The following is a 7,701-nucleotide window of genomic DNA, read 5'->3' on the forward strand; positions in this document are numbered from 1 at the left end:
TCTTGTCTTCGTCAAATGATGGCAAATGTTCGCCAATGATGGCTAAAATACATATTGGTGGTGCTACCTTAGTGTTGGTTAATGTAAATCGTGCGCTTTTATAACTGCAAAATTGCCTTTATTGACTCTTTCTATCTAATGATACCGAAGCGTATACACTGACAACTTCAGTTGGTTATGCCTGCGGGTTTTCTCTTGTGTTTGTTTATTTATTTTTCCCGAGGCATCCTCCTTAATTGTGTATTTGGAAACTGTGTGTGTGTGCAGTGCTTCCCGTACGAGACGTACTGGTACGTGATCTACCGCACGTTCGAGCATGACCCCTACCTCGACGATGGCAAGTGCGCCTACGTCGTGCAGACCAAGCCTCTTGTGAACAGAACAGCAGAGGCACATCTCAAGGACAGCACCGGCAGGGTTCTGTGAGTTAATTAGGTTGCTGTACTTAGGAGCGAATCCAGACTTTCATTTTGAATGGAATGGGAGCTTGCCAAACTTTATAACGTGCACCTAAATGTAAAGCACACGGATACATTTTCTTTCATTTCACCCTCATCTAAATGCGGCCGCCATAGCCGGGAATCGAACCCGTACCCTCGTGCTTAACAGAGCAAGACCAAACATGCACCACGGCCAGTAATGGCGAGCATCTCGATGTGCATAATGCAGGCGTTTTGTTTCAAAACCCTCCTCGGTGAACTGGCAGCTCTGTTTTTAACACGAAAGTGTTTTATGCCAGGGTCCACCATAAACTGACGCACGTCATTTCCGTCACGGAACTGACGCCCATGAAAAGGCACACGTCTTGCACAGAAATGAATTCAGAAAAAAGACTTCGTTTTTTTTCCCAGCTCGAATCGCTAGCGATTCCCACGCTCTATGTGGGACTGGCAAACTATGCGAACTTGTATAAATATATATTTTTTCTTTTAATTATACAGAGAGTTCACGACGGAACTGCACAAGACGGAGGGATACAAGTACTACAACAAGCACAACGTGACTCTGCTCAACGGTAAGCTTAAGCGTTTTGCGGAGAGCAATCATAATCATTACCATAGCCAGCGGCACGGAGTGATGCCGTTTCCGGTACAATATGCGTGAGAAACGTAGACGGCATCTGATAGAATGCAGCGCCCCATCATGGTTTTTTGCTGCTCACACATGCACCACCACTGGCCTGTTCAACTCTTTTGTCCTATATAAGTTAGTTACGGAAGCCCTTCCTGAGAAAAAAAAGAATTAACATTCATTACAATATGTCAATTATCAAACATTAATTACATCACGTTGTACGTTGGCATATCGTAATTAAGGCACTCAGAACTTGCGCTATCCTCAGGCTGGCTCAGGATGCCTGTTCAATTACACAATGTGCGCCATTTAGAGCCTGTAATTGTGAATACAAGGTTACGACAAAGCGGGCACGATAGCAAACCACAGTGTTGGTGGTAATAATAATGATTGTTGGGGTTTTACGTGCGAAAACCACGATATAATTTTGAGAGATGCCGAATTGGAGAGTTCCGGAAATGTCAACCACGTGGGGTTCCTTACCGTGCACCTAACTCTAAGCACACGGGTCTCTAGCATGTCGGCTTCATCAAAATGCGGCTGCCGCGGGCCGAAATTCGATCCCGAGACCTTCGTGTCAGCAGTCGAGGACCATAACCACTAGACCATCGCGGCGGGTCCAGTGTTGGTTGGCGGCTGCTGGTAGCCGCGCCACACGAGCGCGCTAGCCCGCCTGAATTGGCTGTTTGACACCCGCCGTTTTTTGACGCTCGCGCTTGACGTTCCTCGACGTTCCTTGACGTTTACACGTCAATAACTGGTGTCACAACACAATCAAAAAGAGGAGGAGGCAGCAGTTCTCTGAGCCATCAAACCAGAACTGACAACACGACGAAATCGACAGCATGGCGATATTTTGACATTTTCTAGGACTCTCTAAGCATTGTCTAAGTTGAGCTAGTTGGTAAGGGTTCATCATAAAGATAAGGCATGCAGACACGGACACAAGAGGAGATAGCGGCGTTTGTGCATTCTTTTTATGTTCTCTTGCGACCGTGTTTGCTTGCCTTACCTTCTTTTATCTAGGATACCACTCTGGTGACCACGCTTACCGCGTGGTATTGGTATTTTCTTCTTGTTTTTTTTTTAAGTGCTACTCGCCCCTCGGTGGTAAAGCTCCGTCGAATAATAGGGGAAAGTGGTACTTCTGGTAGTGCATTTAGTTCCCAACTGTCCGTATGCGACACTACCATATCCCAAGAACGGTGCACTTTATCCGACAGTCTTTAACAAACAAATTTCACGTTCTTCATTCCAGGACCCAAGAAAGGCCACAGCGTCACCTTGTACAGCGCGTACTCCGACTGCAACGAATGCAAAGTCTACAGGCACCCGTACATTGGCGGTAAGGTCAACTATGCTTTCAATTTCAAGCAAGAAGCTGCATTTATCAGCTAAGCTGACTACAGAAGAGCTTGTCTACCGAAACTGTAGCTGAAAACAGAACGCTGAACAGGAGAAAATTATGTAACAGACAAAAAAAAATCACAAGGTTCCTTATGCATTCGTCTAAGAAGACTCGAAGGCAAAAGACATCGTCTTCTTTTTCTTCTCAGTCGATGCAATATTCACCCCAACCCCCACGTCCTCAACCCTCCGAGACCTTTCTGCACCTAACGTCGGTTTACTCGGCCTCTGTGATCGGAGACATTTCAAGCTTTCTGCACCTTACCTGGCGTCTCACTGCCTCGGTGATCGGCCCACCACTGACCAAGCGACGATGTCATGTGATGACGTCATCGTATGACGTCACAAATTTTGGCGCTCTGTGACGTCGTCACGTCATTATGATTTTTTTGCATCACTCGTGTTGATGCCTCTTTGCCTCTTAATTCATCGCCCCCTGAGCGGGCGAGGAATTAAGATGGATGGATGGATGAATAAACTTTGTTTCAGAGGCAAATAAATAATACTCTCGAAGAAAAAACAATTGCGGCAGAAACCAGTGAAGACGATTGTCAGTCAGCCACACAGCTTTCTCGTGTAACTTGCTGTATGTTCGCGCTGCTATCCGTAAATCACCGTACCTTATGGGCACAGCAGAGGATGACCGTAAGCGTGCGCAGGGTTCCCCATTAGGGAGGGGGGGGGGGCAAAGTTTCGTCGCCCTCTCTCCTGTTGGTCGTATCCAAAGCACAACATGCTTCACAATGTACGAAAAAGAAATTAAATTGAAGTAATGACGTGCTCACAATGGCCTGTCTTTGGTCCCTGGATTTCCGAGAGTAAAGATGGGACGTGAACAGTTCTTGGAATGCAACATCAGGCGTTCGGCCGTCATTATCGTCAAAAACCTGCGTGGCCATAACTGAATAAACGTACGGGGCAGATTTCGCCCCCCCCCCCCCAGCTGAATAAGGGGAGGGGGCGCCTCCCCCCCTCGTGCGCACGCTTATAAGGATGACACATGAAGTCGCATTCTCACTGTGAACCACAATTTCACAGTGTACATAGTTCCGAAATCAAAATCGCCCAACTTGAACGTCCGTAGGACTCCTTGTTTTTGAAGAGCCCTTAGGGCGCACCTAACCACTCTGAGTTCAAAGACGAGAGAGCAGTTTCTTTCTCGCCTTCGCTATCCTTCCTACTGAGGCTATCTCCTTCTCGCCACTTATTTCTTCATAAAACACGAGGACAACGTCAACACTGTGCATTGAGTCTATCAGGATTTCACGCATTTCGGCTACACGCTGTTTTCTCCACTTCCTTATTCTAAAACGCACAAAACGAAGTGATATCAGCTGATAGTCATGCGAGACAAGGCAGAACGGGTGTGCGACTGCATGGCAAAGCAGGGTAGGAGACATTTCACAAGTGATATGCATCGTATATGCACCAATTGAGAGCCTATTTCCTTGTGACGTCAAGTGAACAGACTGCTGGCGTCACGAATAGTGCCGAAAAGACGGGAAATGGCAGGAGAGAAAAACGCGTTCGCTCTTTGTATTTTGAGAGGTTGTTTGAAGGCCCTTTAATAGAAGTTATGAGGCGCGAAGTGACCTTTGAATTCTGGTAGGAGGACACCTTATATACGTATTTCGTTGTGCATGAAGCTTGGCCACGTTTGAGCGTGGCGCCGATGTGACGTGAAGACGCAACTTGAACCCATTTGAATAGCGTTCATTCAGTTCCGGAGAGTGCGTTATTGAAAGTACAGCTTAAAAATTAAAAAAATTAAAACAAAAAAGATCACAGGGTTCTTTGTGCATTCGCCTAACACGACTCGAAGGCGAAAGCCGTCTTCGTTTTCTCCTCAGCCGATTGTATTGACCTCCCCCCCCCCCCCCCCCCCCCCGTCCGAAAGCTTCCTGCACCTCACCTGGTTTTGCACTGTCTCCGTGATCGGCCCACCTTTGACCAAGGGATGACATCATCATGTGACGGCACGTTATGTGACGTCATAGTGACGCGACAAATTTTGGCGATCTGTGACGTCCCGATGAAGTCATCACGTGATGTTCATTTTTTAAATTACTCCTGTTGACGCCGACGGTCAGGTTTCGCCGTTTATGAGGCCTCTAAGGCTTTCGCCTTTAAAAAAATGCCAAGAAGCTCAACACGTTCTCGCCATACGGAATCTGCCAGGCATACGCATGGGTCGGACGAACTGTTTTAATTAATCCTGTTCGTTTTCTTGCTCGCAGAGAAAGCCTGCTCGCTGCTGGTACCTGCTCACAAGAAGCACTACCTGACCCACTCGTGCAAGTTCATCTTCCACCTTCTGTGCGGAAGCAACTACGAGACTGTCTACGACGAGACTTGCAAGAACAAATGAACGCGCCGCTGCATCCGGCACGAGGCTGCGTAGTGTATGCAGCATTTCCGCTGTCATTATCCCGCTGTCTGGTCTCTCTCCATACATCCAATAAAGGCATTACTCCACGCTGTAGGCGCACGGTTCTTTCATTTCCATTTAAAAAGAAAGCTCAAGGAGCCTTGGCCCTAGTGGGAAAATAGGGTCAAGTGAAGCTTAAGTGAAGTGGTCTATCTATCTATCTATCTATCTATCTATCTATCTATCTATCTATCTATCTATCTATCTATCTATCTATCTATCTATCTATCTATCTATCTATCTATCTATCTATCTATCTATCTATCTATCTATCTATCTATCTATCTATCTATCTATCTATCTATCTATCTATCTATCTATCTATCTATCTATCTATCTATCTATCTATCTATCTATCTATCTATCTATCTATCTATCTATCTATCTATCTATCTATCTATCTATCTATCTATCTATCTATCTATCTATCTATCTATCTATCTATCAATCACTGCGCAGTGCTCCCTCCCAACTGTTTCCTTCGTCCACGCCGGGAAGTGGGACATTCATGCCACGTGCTCAGCAGCGCAACACTTCAGCTGCTACAGGCAACAACGGACGGTCATGAGTTCATATCCTGGCCACAACGAAATGTGGCTACGTGAAATGGACAAGTCACCTCGATGAATAGGCCAGATTGCCACATCAGAAACGGCTGATCGCGAAGAAGTCCACGATCGAGAGAGCATCGATTACTGGAAAACGGTGCACACAAATACTCAAGTGACCGGAGCACCTTCGGGGGCCGCATTTCTGCACGCTCGCCGGCGCCAGATTTTTGGCGCATAATGCCGCCACCGAAATATGCGAGTTACAAAAGCTCCGTTTAAAATTTTTCAATACATCAAAGAGACACCGATACGCCCATATGGAATCGCGCATGTGTTCCTTGCTGCACACCAAGCTGGAGCTCTCCTCTCGTGCCAGGGGCGTAGCCAAAAATTTTTTTTTCGGGCGCGGGGGGGGGGGGGGGGGGGGGGTCAGCCATACTTTATGTATGTTCGTGCGTGCGTTTCTATGTGTGCGTGTATATATACGGAAGCAAAACTGAAAATTTTCGGCGGGTTTGAACCCCCCCCCCCTGGCTACGCCCCTGTCTCGTGCCACCACTTCGTTCTATTCTTTTCTTGCGCCCTTCTGTCCACTCTTCTTTCAACATGACCTTTGCAATTATTCTATAATATGATGTTTATTAAGGGATGAAAAAGGGGATTCTGCGGGCCCATTTTCTTTTTCGTTTGACACAACCTTAAAGAAAACCAACAGATACGAAAAGACAACTTGCCGCCGGCAGGCACCGAACCTGCGACCTTCGGATCCGAAGGTTGCAGGTTCGGTGCCTGCCGGCTGCAATTTGTCTTTTTGCCCACTTTGCTTTCTTCACATCTGTATCACAGTTACTGCAATACACTTAAAAACAGTACAATTAATGTCCCCTATACCCTCCTTGGCTTTTTTATCTGCTGGTTTTCATTAAGGGTATTTATTAAGATTATTCATGTAACTGATCAATTGGTCAGCATGATGAACTCGATGACGAAATGATGTTTTGTGTCTTCGCTTGGTTTCGCGACACGGCTTAGACGCGCGTCAAGCCGCAAACCAAGACAAACCAGCGTGACGGGTGGTTTCTCTCAATCTTCTAAAGTTTATGCTTGATTTTTCATTTTTGCCGGTTACTATCATATAAAACCCCCCTCGCGTGTATGCTGTGGTTATCTTTTTATGACCTTCTCTTGCATGCTCCGCGTTGAGCTAACCGTGGGCCTGAAGTTGACTAACTCTGCAAATCTTCGCATTGACTTTCAACTACAAAGATACGTTCCGCAACAATCTCGGAAGTTGAAGTGAAGCGCTTAAACCGGTCGCGGGACACTCGCCGCCGTGGTTCATTTGCATACGTGACAGCGGGAGTGAATCTCCGTGCGACCGCGTGTGGGGTCTCGTTCCGCTGGCAGATAAGCTGCCACGCTATCTGACTCAGTGTAAGAGGCACAGGCGTTTGACTAGGAGCACATCCGGCAAGAGCACTTCACCTCATAAACTCCGTGCACTGTGGAGAAAGTTACAGTAAAAAGATAAACATCTTGAAGAAGGGCTCCACCATCAGTTCTCCTCTAATCGCCATCCGCCCAACGCCGACTAAAACACAAGCTTCACGGAAGTATTAGAAGAATGCAATGGGCGAAGCTGTCTGCACTTCGCATTAGCACTCAGCCAGCTCTTGTCACTAGGCTGTCGCTTCGCTGCACGCAATTGGTGGTACGGAACAGCGGCGTCCTGACCCGTAAGATAACATTGCGATGGATGAGTCTGGGTTACCTCATCGTATAACAAATGCGTGCATTGGATACCCACTTCGTCGCACTAAGGCATCATATCTGAGAACAGAGCAATCCGTTTGCCGTCGCCTGTCGCGGAATGCTTTTACAGACGAGTGCCACTGACCGCTAAACATGTCTTCACGTGCGCGTTATATAACTTAACGTTTTTCTTTCTTTCTTTCTTTCTTTCTTTCTTTCTTTCTTTCTTTCTTTCTTTCTTTCTTTCTTTCTTTCTTTCTTTCTTTCTTTCTTTCTTTCTTTCTTTCTTTCTTTCTTTCTTTCTTTCTTCTTTCTTTCTTTCTTCTCTTTCTTTCTTTCTTTCTTTCTTTCTTTCTTTCTTTCAAAGTGCGCGTACGTTCACTTCGAACGCAGTGGCAAAATTTTATGGGGTGTACCAGTGTTGAGAAGGCAAGTCGGGGGGCCTTAGGATAAAATGGCATCTATGGATGGATCGGATCCTATAAAAAG

The 7,701-nt window shown here is 46.4% G+C and overlaps 1 long non-coding RNA gene across 1 annotated transcript; it reads left to right on the forward strand.

The window, feature by feature from the left end:
* The first annotated feature begins 939 nt into the window (after nucleotides 1–939).
* On the forward strand, nucleotides 940–4,947 carry LOC119397513 (uncharacterized). The gene is made up of 3 exons (XR_007416579.1): nucleotides 940–1,015; nucleotides 2,333–2,419; nucleotides 4,719–4,947. It is a non-coding gene; the product is annotated as an uncharacterized LOC119397513 (long non-coding RNA).
* Nucleotides 4,948–7,701: the final 2,754 nt, after the last annotated feature.

This window comes from Rhipicephalus sanguineus, chromosome 6, assembly GCF_013339695.2.
Source record: "Rhipicephalus sanguineus isolate Rsan-2018 chromosome 6, BIME_Rsan_1.4, whole genome shotgun sequence".
Classification (NCBI taxonomy): Eukaryota; Metazoa; Arthropoda; class Arachnida; order Ixodida; family Ixodidae; genus Rhipicephalus; species Rhipicephalus sanguineus.